Source organism: Passer domesticus, chromosome 3, assembly GCF_036417665.1.
Source record: "Passer domesticus isolate bPasDom1 chromosome 3, bPasDom1.hap1, whole genome shotgun sequence".
Taxonomy (NCBI): Eukaryota; Metazoa; Chordata; class Aves; order Passeriformes; family Passeridae; genus Passer; species Passer domesticus.
In genome coordinates, this window is record NC_087476.1 from 62,216,295 (window position 1) to 62,229,812 (window position 13,518).

Genomic DNA, 13,518 nt, shown 5'->3' on the forward strand with positions numbered 1-13,518 from the left:
AAGGCTTCAACAGGTAGAGAAATTTTGCTTTTGTAGGTAATTATTGGGAGAATTCTTGGGAAAGAAAATTGCAGCAGTTCCATAGGACAGATCTGTCTGAGACTCAGATAGGTCTCTGCACCATCTGCCAGGCAGTGCTGCCTCGGGGCAGTCACTGCTCCCCTGTTTTCCTCACTGCTGCTGGGTCCATGCTGTGGCTCAGCATCTCACCTCAGCATCTGGCATTCAAGTGTGCCTGTGCCCACAAATAGGTGCACTGCTCTCTTGGTGTTAATACTGTTTCAGAGCAGGCAAACTTTAGATATTGCATTGTAGCATTGTACCCATGGGCAGTACACAGCCCTTCACCCATAATTTTTTGTTGTTGTTTTAGACCCATGGATTATGTTCTTTGCAACTTAGTCTTTACATGGTTTTACACTTGTTATTGAAAACCAAATGCAGGGTATAGGAGACACTGACTTGCTTAGGTGGCAGCAAATGAAGGTGCACATGATCCTAGTGAACTGTGAGGTGTTGAGGCTTCTCACTGAAGTGTAATAAAGGCAAGAGCCAAGCCACTTTGGAGGCATGAAGACTCAAAGAAGCATTAGAGTAATTTATAAAATATAAATTATGCCTAAAATCTAAATTCTTGAAAATTCTTTGTTATTTACCAGGCTTTCTTCTTGAAAACCACTTACTCTAGGATGAGATACAGCTTGTAGAGTAGGAGAAAGATCAGCCTCTGTTTGGGGAAGCTTGATTAAGTAATTGGGTAGTTTGTTTGTTGCAGAGTGTCTTGTCATTGCAGATAGCACTGCTAATGCAAGCTCATTTTCCATCTCTTCATTGGCTACCTACCAAAATATTTAAAAACAGACTCACCCATCAGGTGGTTTTAAATTATCAACTTATTATAAAGAAGGTGATTGTAGTGACCAGTGGGAAGTAAATGCTTTCTTAAGATCCCTTAAACTCAAGAAAACAGGTTACAAGAGAACTCCAGTGCTGCTTCTACTGCCAAACCACCAGTTTACAATGTTAGGGGGAAAAAAAAAAGGGAAGATAAAGCCAAACTGGCAATGCACTGGTGTACTGGTGGAAGGAATGGAAGGAATTACATGCTTTTCAAGGACCTGACAAATGGGAAATCTGAAGTTCTGTATCTGTCCACCCAACAGTAACAGCTTCTGCTTTAATATTGAAAACTAGTTTTCAGTGCTTTGATAGTATGCCTAAAATATGGTCTGGAGAAGTGGGCCAAAACAGTTTGGCTACAGCAGGGCACTTTTGCTTGCCACTGTGAATGGCAAAATGTTTTCTGTGAGGCTGGAAAAAGCACAGACCCTGTTAATGCACAGGATGAATGTGTGAAATGCACAAATGCATTGGCAGAGCTTGCTGGAAACCTGTGAATGTGATGAACTTAGTATCTGGATTTGTTATACTTTCAGGTGGGACCCTCTTCTGACATGTGATCTACCCTGAGCTACTTTGACTCCTACGATGACAATGTTATCACTGCCACATCTCTGGGAACCAGTTATTCACAAGTACACGGTATGTGAATGTCTGCATCTTACATTAACCACTGCTTGTTGGAACAGCACAGAAACAATAACAAGAAGGTGCTAAAAGTCATTGAATTGAATGTTAAGCCACATGTACAACCAGTTACACGGACCTGTTCCAGCAGATGTTTATCTGCTAGGCCTGGCCTGTATGCAGAGTAGTGAACTGTTTTAACTTGAACATGTATTTATTCACAGATATTGGTGGAAGCATTCTACCAATGTTTCCTTTGGACGAGATTATACTGGTACAGTGATGATGATTATTCTCTCTCTCAAAAAGGAGGGAGTGATAGCAGTAGCCTGAAGGGTTCTGTACTTTAACTGTATTGTTCTGTACTTTAACTGTATTGCTGCACTTTTTTAAATGCATTTAGGAAAGGTTTTTAATTGCTTTCTTTATTAATTCCATTTTCAATTTCTGGTCAGTCTAAATTAGATTAATTTCACACACCGGTGAGTCCCTAAAGAAGTGTAAATTAACTCCATTTTACCAAACCCAACCAGATGATGGCAGTTATTCCCTTGATGTTTGTCTTTACATCACCCACCATCTTTGACCAAGACTTCATAGGAAGTAAATTCATATTTTAGCCTGTTTTCCTCAGCCTGCATAAGGAAATGGAGACTGAGATCCACATCTAGTGAAGGGAGGCTATTCAATTTATGGCCTACAAGGCAAAAATTCTAAGGTCACTCATAGCTAACATGTTTTTCTTTTCTATGATTCTGGCTTGATATTTTTAACACACACTCAGGTCCTGTAAGACTATGGCAAAATGGTTTTCTGAGAGTGATTACATTGTTGTTTTAGGTTATAAAGCAGTTCAGAGCACACCACATAGCTCTTGGCATGGAATATCTTCATCTGACTTATGGCCCCAATGCAACTTCCATCAAAGCTGGCTGAAAAAATTTCTTTATGCTGATGGGAGTGGAATAGCACCACATTTAACACCTTCTGTTAAAGTAATGTTCCCTGCTTGGATTTTTTTTTTTTTACTTCTTAGCCATTTATTAGAGATTAAGTATTAAAGATACAAATGTAAAACCAAATTACAAGAAAATGGATGGACAAAATAATGAGAACTCAATTAGTGAAATGCTTGCTATATGTGATAAGGAGAGATGACTGTTTGCTCTAAAAGTATATATCTGGGTTTAATGCTCTGTGCTTTTATGTGTCATTTTGAAGACACTGTCAGAAACATGGATGGTTCACTGCTACAGCAGTGATGCAAAAGAGGGAAAGCAAGACACAAGTCTTACGGGGAGCAGGAAGAGAAAGATCGTTCTTCATGGATCAATGCAGGATGTTTTGGGAAAGCAGTTCACAACTTGGGTAGCCTGTGTGTTGGTTGGTGAAGGTTTCCACAACTGGCTGGACAGTTCAAAGAGAAGCTCTCAGAGGTGACATCTACCACTGAAGTGAGAGGGCCTTGCAGCTGGTTCTGCTGGCAGGGCTTCTAGCAACCCTCTTTAGCCACTCTCAGTAGTCTCTGCTGGCCAAACACCATTAACATGACCATTTGTAGACTGTATTTGTTCAGATGTCTCTTCTGTTGTCCACACCTAAGCACCTTTTCATGAGGGATACAGGATTAAGAATTTATGTTGCTTATGTTTCTTGTGAGTTGATTAATTTTCAAACATTCAGAATAATTTGTTGGTATGTGTTCTTGTAAATAAGTTTTGGTGCCTGTGTAAGAATTAGTAATGGAAAGCTGGTTTGAAGAAGATGAGTTTCATGTCCTGCAGGGGCAGAGGTCTGGAAAGGACCCAGCAGACCAGCTGGTCTGCTTTCCTGCCATCACAGCTATCTCATCACGAAAAGCATGAATGCGTCTTGGTTGACATTTTCACTTTTCTGGTGGAGTGTGGCTTTTTGGGGACCTCTCGGAGTGCCAAGGGCAGGTGGTGGGGAGAGGCAGCTGTTGGAGTGGAGACCGCTCGCAGATCCCTGTGTTCCCCAGCACAGAGGGCGAGCAGCCATCTCACAGCTGTACTTGTAATGAGCTGCAGGGCAAGGGAGACTGTGTCTCACACCTCGTGAAGCTTCTGGTACACGGCAATAACCTTCACGGATTTGCCATCTACACACATCAAAATGAAATTTCCTTTGACCGGTGAACCGGGGAGTCAGAAGGAAGTGAAGGTTTTCATGTTTATTTTTCCTTTTGGCTGTTATTTTGGTTCTCCTTTTTTGCCAGTTCTCATATAGCATTGCAAACATTTCAGGAAGCTAATCTGCAGGAGCACAGCTCATAAAAGACTGATCTGCCAGAGGACGAGGCTCTGCTTATTACAGAAAAGCTTCTGAGACAGTGACAGCTGAAAAGATTGCACACTTCCACAGGAAATTAAATTTGATGTAATATAGTGAAAGAATGACAAAATGGAAAGGGTATATATAACATATTTGTGATTATTAAGCAGTAGAAAAATGAAAACTTGAGATCCAATAAAGTGCATGTAATTTAGATATGGATAGAAAAATCCCAATAGTTTTTTTAAACTTTGGACCTCCACTTTGATTTGCCTTGTCTCAGTGTTGTTATTTCAATGTAGAAAATCATTAACTTCTTAGAATCAGAAATAACTTCAGTTGGAAAGGGCTTTTAAAGACCATCTAGTTCCAACACCCCTGCCATGGGCAGGGACACTTTCCACTAGACCAGGTTGCTCAGGCTTAGAGCCTGGTCTGGAACATTTCCAGGGATGGGACATCCACAGCTGCTTTGGGCAACCAGTGTCTTGTAAAATTATGTTAACTTTTAGGCACATTAGATTATAAAACATTTAAATCAAGTTTCAGAGCAGTCCTGTTGTATCCAGGTAGATTGCATTCTTCAGCAGAAGGTGAATATGTGACACCAGACTGGGAGAGGCAAGAGCTTCCTTCTTTGCTTTGTCCTTTTCCCTTGTGGATGTGAAGTGCCAGCAGAGGGAGAAGCTTTTCTTCCCTGTCTGCCAAGGCTTGTTGCTGAGGTGTGGTGTGGTGCTCCATGGTCTGTGGAAGCCCTAGCTCTGTCCCAGCTACTACCTGTGGAGTGGCAGGTGCCAGGGGGACCCACTGGGGCTGTTCAGGTGACATACATGCTTGGTACTGAGGTCCTTGGTGCTAACCCAGGGCACAGGGCAGGTGATGTATCTCCTTTTCCTCTCTTCCTTGGGGTCAGTGTAGGTGCTGCAGTGAGCCTGACTCTCTCCTGGCCAGGTGCTTCGCAGCAACACATAGGTTTTCTTTCAGGGGGGATGGTAATACCCTTAATAATTTTACACCTTAATAATTTTTCCTTTAAGATCTGATTACCTGCAGTTGGAAAGAATAAGCAGGACTCTGGCAGGTTTAACTTTATTAACCATCATAAATCCTTTCCTTTTTGACTCTAATCAGTCTCTGGAGTCCTTTTAATTCTCTTGACATTGCGCTGGCCTTTCATCACAGCTCAATATACATTTTCCTGTAACTGGAAAAGTGATGGTGAGAGCCTTGCGTAAGCTGGCGGTAATGGACGCAGCGATGGGGACACGACTGTCAGACGTGTGCTGACCATGGAAGGAGGAGAGGGAGCTTCTGCTGCCAGCCCAGCTCTGCCTCTGCGGAGGGCAGAAGGGGGTACCCGAAAACACAGGCACTCACAGGGTCTGGTGTGCGCCGCTAGCACCTGGGGACGGGGAATCAGCTGCCTTGACAGACACACACACAGAGACAGCAGTGCTTTTGTGCCTTATTTTGGCAAGTGGGCGCCAGGAGCCAAGCCTGGCTCAGAAAGCCCCTCTGTGAGCAGCCCCCAGCCCTTGTCCCTGGGGCAGTGAGTGGCCGGAGCCTGCCAGGGGCCGGCATGCTGGCCCAGCTGCCAGAAATGGGGAGCCGGGAGCGGCACAGGGACCGGTCAGACCTGCCCGGGTGGGGGTGCTGGGTGAATGGGGCTTTTCTGAGCTGGGCACAGTGCTAAAAGGAAGGAGTGTTACCAGGTGGTCGGGGGGCAGGCACCAAAGCAACAAATGGTGCCTTCATAAAGTCACTGCTTGGGTTATTGCCTCTCTGTCCAGCCTGTGCACAAAATCCTTCGGAAACCAAGAGGGGAATTCCCCGGTCGGTAGCCTGTCTGTCTCTCTGCTGTCCAGGAATTCATGGGAAGGAGAAGGCATCCCAAGAATCTGCCCCAGTGTGCAGGGACAGTAAATTCCCTCTTGTTTTTCCATATACACAAGTCAGCAAGTTTCTTCAGCAAATGCTTTAATTTTAAGCTTAATACTATGCAAATATTTAACTTGGGACAAAAAAAGCCTCAAGCTGGCTTCAGACCATGGACTGGCTTCCAGTTGTTTCTGCAGGTAAAGATCCAATGTTTACATACATGAATGGCTATTTGTTTGTTTGTTTATTTATTTACTATGGTAATCTTTTTTATAATCAAGTTGGATATTTTTGTACTCTGCTTTTGCTTTCAACATAAAAATCTGTGTATTTGCAATTCGTGGACAGGCATTTTCAGAAGCTTTGGCAAAAGGCTCAGATCTGCTGAAGATAATCACTGTAGGCTGAATCTTTACTATGACACAGAATTGTACTGACTTTGTTTTTTCTCTAACTGAAGTGTCCACAGCTGTGCTCACCACTGATATCCCACCAACCTAGGTTGTTAAAGAAAGGCATTGAAAGATTTGGTCCCTACTGCAGGATCTTTATACTGTAATTTGTTTACTCAGACAAATGGGTACAAAAGAATATTCAGGAGCATCAAGAGCATTAGCAACACATAGGTTTATTAGGTTTTAAATGTCTGCTTAAATGACACCTTGAAAGATAATACTTTTCTGTATCCATGCGTATTTCATACATTTGTGCTTTCTGCAGCCCTGCAGGCCTGACAGCAGCCTCCTGTTAAAGAGGGAAAGACCATAGTCTTGTGGCCCTTCTGTAATGTGCTCAGCCCGTGAGCTATTGAGTTCACGAAGACGAGAATAGCTATGTCAAATGTGTTTCATTTGCATGTGGCAAGATAGAAGAAGCAAACTCTGTGTGAAGACGAGCAGGCAAGGAAGACATTGAATGCCTTAAATACGAAGGGAGTTAATGCTATGCAGTGATTTTGCTTCTGTTATAGGAAGTGTAAGAACAGTATGCTTCCAAAGCATAAATACAGCATAAGTACATCGCCATCCAAACTGCAAGGGTTTCAGTTCCATGGCAACACGGAGGGCCCAACTGTGCTGAAGGTGGATGTATTAATGCATTCAGAGTGAGGGGCTGGGACTGAGCTGGGCAAAAATAAAATGCACCTACATTTTTCCCGTTAACTTATTTGTATATAAAGTAAAGCCTTTGTTCTTAGAAAATCAAAGTAATATGAATACACCTGCTCCCCCCCCGCCCCCCATTCTGTCTGATTCTTCTTTACAGACATTTTTCTCAGGAAAAAGGCAAATGAAGAGGCTGGGTTTTTTGAGGTGTTTTTGTCGTACTGTAAGTGCAGCAGCACTTGACTGTTGCAAGAAAATTATATTAATCCCTGAGGTGGTTGTATATCCCTAGAGAGAAAGACTTGGGATGGGGGTGGAGGGACATATTGTTTCCAAGATGTACTGCTTTACAGTGCAGAGTGAAGCAGTGAGTGGTTGGTTGGTTTTTGTTTGTTTGGTGGGTTTTTAATTATTAATATTATTTTCCTTGATCCTTTTGATCTGCCCTCTTTCTGCCTTTCTCTGCATCTACTTCCAGTTTCCCCTACCTCCCCTGGCTGAGGAGCAGGAAACAAGACTTAGCTCTGTTTCCTGACATCCAAAGAAATATAAAAGTACAAAGAAATTGTGTATTTTGTTTTCCCAGCTGACTTGGATTCACAGACCTGCACTAGAAAGGCACCTGCTCCCAGAGAGGGTCAGGAGTCACCCTCCAGAACAACTGGGCAATTGTCCAGGGAATAACTGAGAGCTGATTGTTATGTGAATTTTGTTTGATCTGCTTGGTTGACTGCAGGAATGTAGGATGGGAGATTGTGATAAATTGATTTTTCTCAGAGTGAAGAACTACCTCGGGCTGATCCTGCCAGCTGTGCTGATGGGTGGATGAATTGCAGATTTGCAAGGTTTAAAGTCAGACTGGGCAGTAGGAGAACCTCCAGATGTTGATATTTGTGAGGCTAACAGCAGTGCTAATCTGGCATGGAAAAGCTGACAGAAGTGGCAAGTTAAACTGGATTTACAGCTGCTCTGTATTGCTAAAACAGGCAAAGCAGCCCGAACATCCCAGTGCATCTAGCCTAGAGATTTCAGGAAGGTTTCTCTGTCTAACTGGGGGATGAATATAGCTCTGCAGCTGGAAGTTGCTGTGCAAGAAGAAAGCAGTTGACCGACTTCCAACTGTGGCTATACTGTGCAAAAGGAGAGGAGGAATAAAATTAATCTCTCTTTTAATCTGTATTCTTACTCTTTTTTTTTTTAGATTTTTTTGCTTTTGTTTTTGTTTTGTTTTTTTTTGGTTTGTTTGTTGTTAAATAGCAGCAGGAATATATTTTTTCTTAAAAACAAGCCTTGCTTGCATTGCAGTGGGAACCTTGAGTTTGAGATTCTGCTTGGAGGAAATTTCACCCTCTTCAGGAGACCAGTGCAATGTGGGTAAATCTTTCCTAAGGGAATAAATAGCACTGAAGTGATCCTGTCTCAGCATTCCACAAAGGGGTGGATTTCACCCTCCAGGCAGTAGAGCTGCAAAGTAAGAAGGTGTCATTTTAAAATGTTCTCTTTCTTAGGGAGAGCAGCACTGGTAAGACCAGGTCCCTTGCTAATGCTGAACTTGACATTTTTGACATCCTCACAATTTTGTTGTTGTTGTTGTGGCTTCTGATTTCTGTACAGCCCCCAAAACAAGGAAGCTCATTAAAACAAGATGTAGTTCATTAAATACTGGCATATGCTTCCCAATTTATGTCACACCTTCATTTTCCTGAGTTTTGACAAAGGAACTGTGTATGCAGCCCTAAAACGAAGAGGAGGAATCACTCCAGTCAACAAGGTAGCAAGAGAGCCGGAGGATTCCTTTGTAGGTGTCCCTACCTGATATAAGCCTGCAAACAGCCCAGCTGCTATTTGTCAGCACCTTCCCAGGGGAGTGCCTCAGTCAGCTTGGCAGGAAGGATGAGGAGAAAGCACCAAGAGGAACATCAAGGAAAGAGGAAAAGGAGGAGAGAAATCAAGGATGGGAAGAGTAAGGAAACAGAGCAAAGGCAGACGGGTGATCAGAGAAGAAACGGAGCTGGGAAGAGCACAGCAAAGGAAAGAGATGCTCCTCTGGTGCCTGTGAGGGAAAAACTGGTTTTCAGGTGTAATGTAGACAAAGCCAAACCAAACAAAAAACTGAGCAAGAAAATTAAAATGCACCAAGTGGGAGAAGGTACCAGAGGGAGGAGAATTCAGATTGACGTGAAGAGGAGAAAATGCATAAAATACATGTAGGAATTTCATACCATGGTCCAGCCTATTTTAAATGGTAGTTGCTAAGTTTGTAGCACCAGGAGCTTGTGACCTTCTTCTTATAGAGGTTTTGGGGGCTGGTGAGGAGCAGTAGGGCCATATTGGGAGGCTGCTGCAGGCACCAGAAAGGGTAGTTGGAGGCAGATCTCTTCTGTACACCATGTCTGGAAGCCTAAAGCCAGTATGAATATCCCCAAGGAAAACTGCTCATCCTGCATCTGAAGTCTCAAAGTCATAAAAGTGTGCCTGCTTCTCTCTGAAGGTATCTGAGGAATGGCTGTTGCCATGCAGGCAGGAGTAAGGGCTCCCTCTAGATCCCTTTTCCAGTTGTTCAAGCTATCTAGGCTACCAGAAATAAAGAGCTGAATGGAAATTTTAGTCCTGGCTGTGCAAAAGAAGCTTCTGAATGAATTCTGCATCAAATAATGAATGTCTTCTTTCCTCCTCCTCTCCACCTACCTTGTTCCTAAACATTAACATTTCATGTCAGTTGAGCTAAGTTCCGTGTCAGACTCAGAGGATCCTGCTGAAAAATACACCCCTGTTTTGTGGCAAGCCAGAGAAGATGAGAGGCTTGTGGTGTTTTTCCTTCTTAAGCTCAAGCTCTGCTGGGAAAAACAGCTAAGGCTGTGTGAAGCTGTCTTCTTCCCACTCTCCTAAACTTCGCTCCTAAAAATGCTGCTCTCTCAACAGCTTTGCTCTGAAGGAGGCATGGCTTGGCCCACTTCGTGCCATCGCTTGCCAGGAGATGTTTTCTGAGATTGTGGTGACTTCCATCTTGATAGGAGGCTGAAGAAGATTGCTGTGGAACCACTCATTGGCATCACTAGCTGTGTCATTTGAAAATGGTTACTTAAGCACAAAAGGGAGGAAAGAGATCAGAAATTATGAGATTTAAACCCTGTCCAAAGCTCCAAACCTCCAAATAATTTCTGCCATTTCTGCTTCTTTATTTTTAAAGACTAAGGTGGTATTTGCTTTATATTTTTAAACTTTTCTCCAGAACCACCAAGGTGAGAAACATCCTCTCTCTGAAATCGGTTGTTTTGTGGGCAGTGGTACCAGTGTGTGCCAGGCTGAGGCTCAAACCCTGGCTGACCACCACAGTGGCCATGCAACACCTGAGGGCTGAGCTTGGGGCTTCAGTCTAGAATTCCTCCTCAGAGCCAGCTACCAATTTTTTCCAGACTTTTTGGAATGTCAGTACTGAAATGCAAGAAGATAACAAATGTTTGCAGAGGTGGAGAAATATTCATTCAAAACAGTAGGTTTGTTGTACAGGAAGAGGAATGGTTCTCTGGGCACTCGTCTCTGAGATACTCTGCTGTATGTTGTAGTATTTCATGTTAAAAGCATGGGGACAGGAGAGACCTGGAGACCTTAGTAATTTTTCCTATTATAGAGAAAGCAAGTGGTGAAAGGTACAAGAAGGAGATGTTGGTGAAAACAGACCTTTTGACTGTTGTTGACAGGGAGTGCTGTCTTGCTGCTTTTGGTGGAGTGAGTGGGGAAGTTCCTGTATCTCACTGTAGTGATGCAGAGATGTGCTGATACTTGCTTGTTTTGATCAGGGCTGAAAAGCAGAGACAAAAAAAATCGCATGTGGCTTTGGAGTGCTGTAATACACCTGAAATCAAAGCTGGTGTGATGGGGAAATTATGATGGCTGAAGTTTGTGTAACCCCAAATCTCTCAACCTGTACCTGAATAAACTTCTCAGTTGTTAGAGGAACACCATCCTTCCCGCAGATGCCATGTGAACAGAACAACCATTTCTGCACAACATGAGGAGTTTTTTTCCCTTCTCTCACCTTGTTGTCCAGTCTAGCAATTAGGAATCAAATTTAACCCCCAGTGTTTGTTTCAGGCCCTCTGAATCTTTAATTCTTTGCCAGCAGCAAAACAATTATTTTTGATAGGCACGCTAGTTGTTTTTTAATTTGTTTATAATCAGTTTTCTAGGAGGTTGCTTTGATGTGGGAGGAACTGAATTCTTTGGGTGCAAATATTTGCTCTTGACTCTCTTAGTCATTAAAAGATGTTTTCCACATTAATGTGCCTTTACTTTTGAGGGCAAATGTCAATACCAGAAACATGAAATGTGTGGCTGCTTAAAGAGGAACTGTTTGCTAAGCTGCATCATATGAGGGTAGGAGGGATCAAGACCAGCCCAAACTTTCTCCAGCTTCCTGGGGAGAGGCCAAACAACCCCTGGGCCCCTCTGGCTGCCCACACCAGCCCCAGGACCTGAGACCCCACGGGTGCTGGTTTCAGCTATTGACCTACATCCCTGCCGAAATGGCTTCAAGCTAAAAGATGTCACTGTTCTTTTCCAAAAAGAGCGTGTCTCTTTTTTCTTGGACTTTTTTCTTTTAAATAAATTCCCTTGCCACCTTTTTGTATTTTCCAACTGCAGCTCTTTTAAGGCTCCCTGCCTCTGCAGTTTTTGCCTTTGTATAGGTTATTTTTGGAAACTGGGGAACCAGGAGGAGGGAAGAAATTTAGGGGAGTTAACTGCGGTAGAAGAAGAAAGCGCTTGCTCTTGGTGTGCTCTTTCTTCCCTGTCCTTTCTTCTCATGACCTCTGTGGTCTGACTCCCGTTGCATTGCTCATTCCAGGGCAAGTGTGGCTGACCCTCTTTGTGCCCAGCGAGCAGCTCCTTCCCACGCGCTGCTGCTTTGCAAGCTGTGCTTGTTTCTTCCTCCCTGCAGTGGCTGCTGCTTCTCTGCTGCTTTTCTGGGTCAGCCAGTTGGCCAAAAAGTGGGTAGGTGGTCGAGCAGAGTTCTGGGAGCTGTGAAACACTGGAGGCACTTGGGAAGTTATGTGCCTTAGGGTAAAGTGTATGCAGAGAAGAATGTGTTCCCTTCATTTTTTCCTCAGGGGAGCAGCCCCATCAAGGTGGTTGGCTTTTTCTTGAAATGCCAGTGGGTTTTTTATATTAGAAGTGTCACATGCTGACTGCCAAAATTTGCAAGAAAAAAACCCCCAAATTCTCTGAAAGGCTGGGGAATAGCAACTGAAACCTGACTTGGCAGAGAGACCAGGATCTCACCTTTTGTATCTGGTGCATGGGGCAGGCAGTGGTGAGCACAGGCCCCCCCAGAATGCCTGAACTCTTCTGAACAGGAACAATAAATTCTCCACAAAAATGTATGGAGAAATTTCCATTTTTTGAAGGAGCAACCAAGGACTCTTTTTCCTGTCTAGGTTTTCTGAAATTACTAATGCATAGAAAGTCATTGACCATACGGTAAGTCAGGCTGCCCTTTTGCTGAGACAGTATCTGGATAATTGAGATGCCTGTGATTACCCAGGAAAACTTGCTGATGTTTACACTACTGTCAGGTATTGAAGTCACACCATAATATTTGTTTTGGTATCTTGAAATAGGTTTTAAAATAGATTGACATCACAGCACAAAGTGGGAATTTTCTTAATTTTTTCTGTGGTTATGAAGATGCCTAAATAGCAGTGTAGCACAGTAAATGTTGAACATTAAAAGCAGGGTTTATGAGTTTATAATTAGAGGACATTGGTGGAGAAGGAAATAACTTGGGTTTGATAGGAGTATGGTAGAAATCAAAGCAGGGGATGGTGATAGACTCAGAGCATTAACATGATGACTTAAAGGGATGGATTTGGGTCAGCATCATACCAAGAGCTGGTATGGAGGAAGACTTTGATCCGAAATAAATAAATTTGAAAAAAGATTATTCTGTATAAGAAGCTGCACAACTGATGCAAAAAGCCAGCAAATGTGAAGAGAATGAAATCAAAAGAACATGAAGTACTGTCTTAAAATACATGGAAATGGAGGGGGTTTTACTATCATGCTATTGCAGAGATCAATTAAACTGTGCAGAATAGTTATGCAAAATGTTTGCTGTAGGGAAGTAGCCGTTTTCCACAGATTCTAGGAACGAGTACTGGCATGCTGCCGACAGTGATTTATTTTCACCCAGCCCTGGTGCTTGTGTCTGGCACTCAATGAAATCTTCCAGGGTAAATTATTTATTTAATTAGGAATGGCCACAGTTGCACTGAGAAACTGGCAGCACAGCGGCAGGAAGTCTGTTAGAGATTGCATCTAACTTCTTACAGATAGGCTGCTTATATATGCTTTCATTAATTAATATAATAAATAATTGTATGTTGGCATTTTTGTTAATTAGCAACAGTTCCTAGTCTGACTGTGGTGAGTGTGCTGCTATGCATTGTAGAAATCTAATTTCTTGATTAAATAACCCAGAGGCTTGTGTAGCAAGCTAAGACATCAGATTGTTGCTAACTGAACTTTTGAACTTTTCACAGGAAAAGGAGATGTCAGTAAGAGAAGAGTCATATTAATCAGTGCGTAAGCTGGAGCAACCCAAAAACTTTCATTTCAGTAGGCATTCCCATAAGAGCAAGGAGAGATATCTCCCCTCTTCTTGTGCCAAGTTGGCAAGATAATGCTTTTTTCATAGTTTAGCATATTCCAGAGATAA

General features: G+C 42.9%; 1 protein-coding gene across 4 annotated transcripts in view; it reads left to right on the plus strand.

The window, feature by feature from the left end:
- The window catches only part of HIVEP2 (HIVEP zinc finger 2), a 136,549-nt gene that overhangs the window by 30,451 nt on the left and 92,580 nt on the right, over positions 1 to 13,518 (plus strand). For all 4 annotated transcript variants that reach the window (XM_064413492.1, XM_064413491.1, XM_064413495.1 and 1 more), the window contains exon 2: positions 1,437 to 1,542. The gene's annotated coding sequence lies outside the window, so the exon portion shown is untranslated. The remainder of the gene's footprint in view (positions 1 to 1,436; positions 1,543 to 13,518) is intronic.